This window comes from Lepisma saccharinum, chromosome 17, assembly GCF_977018435.1.
Source record: "Lepisma saccharinum chromosome 17, izLepSacc3.1, whole genome shotgun sequence".
Taxonomy (NCBI): Eukaryota; Metazoa; Arthropoda; class Insecta; order Zygentoma; family Lepismatidae; genus Lepisma; species Lepisma saccharinum.
The window spans coordinates 41,304,907-41,305,352 of NC_139245.1; positions in this window are offsets into that span (position 1 = coordinate 41,304,907).

The following is a 446-nucleotide window of genomic DNA, read 5'->3' on the forward strand; positions in this document are numbered from 1 at the left end:
TTTCCTTAGTTACTTCATTGAAAAGTGCTACTGTGTTTAATTTAGTGTTATTTTGTGTATAATGGTTGGAACGTTTGACTTGTATCAGTGCTGATGTGTCAGACGATTACTTGGAACCTCCACATTGTTGCAAGATGTTTCCATTTGTTGTTTTTTCTTCTCCAGTCTACTGAGACAGGATTGATTTAAATTATTGAAATTAATGTTTTAATTTGCATTTCTACTGACTTGTCTGATATAATGGTTGCTCTGTGTGAAGCCTTTCTTGCTTTGATGTTAGGCAGATTTTAAGTAAGGTCAACGAAAGTAATGCTTTTGAACAAAGAAATAGGATGTCAATACAGGAGCCAAGAGGATTGAAAAGAATTAACTCTTATGTAGGAGAGTTGGTCCCCCTATGTGCCACATACAGATGCTGCGTGTGTAGTAGCTTCTTCTCAGTCACT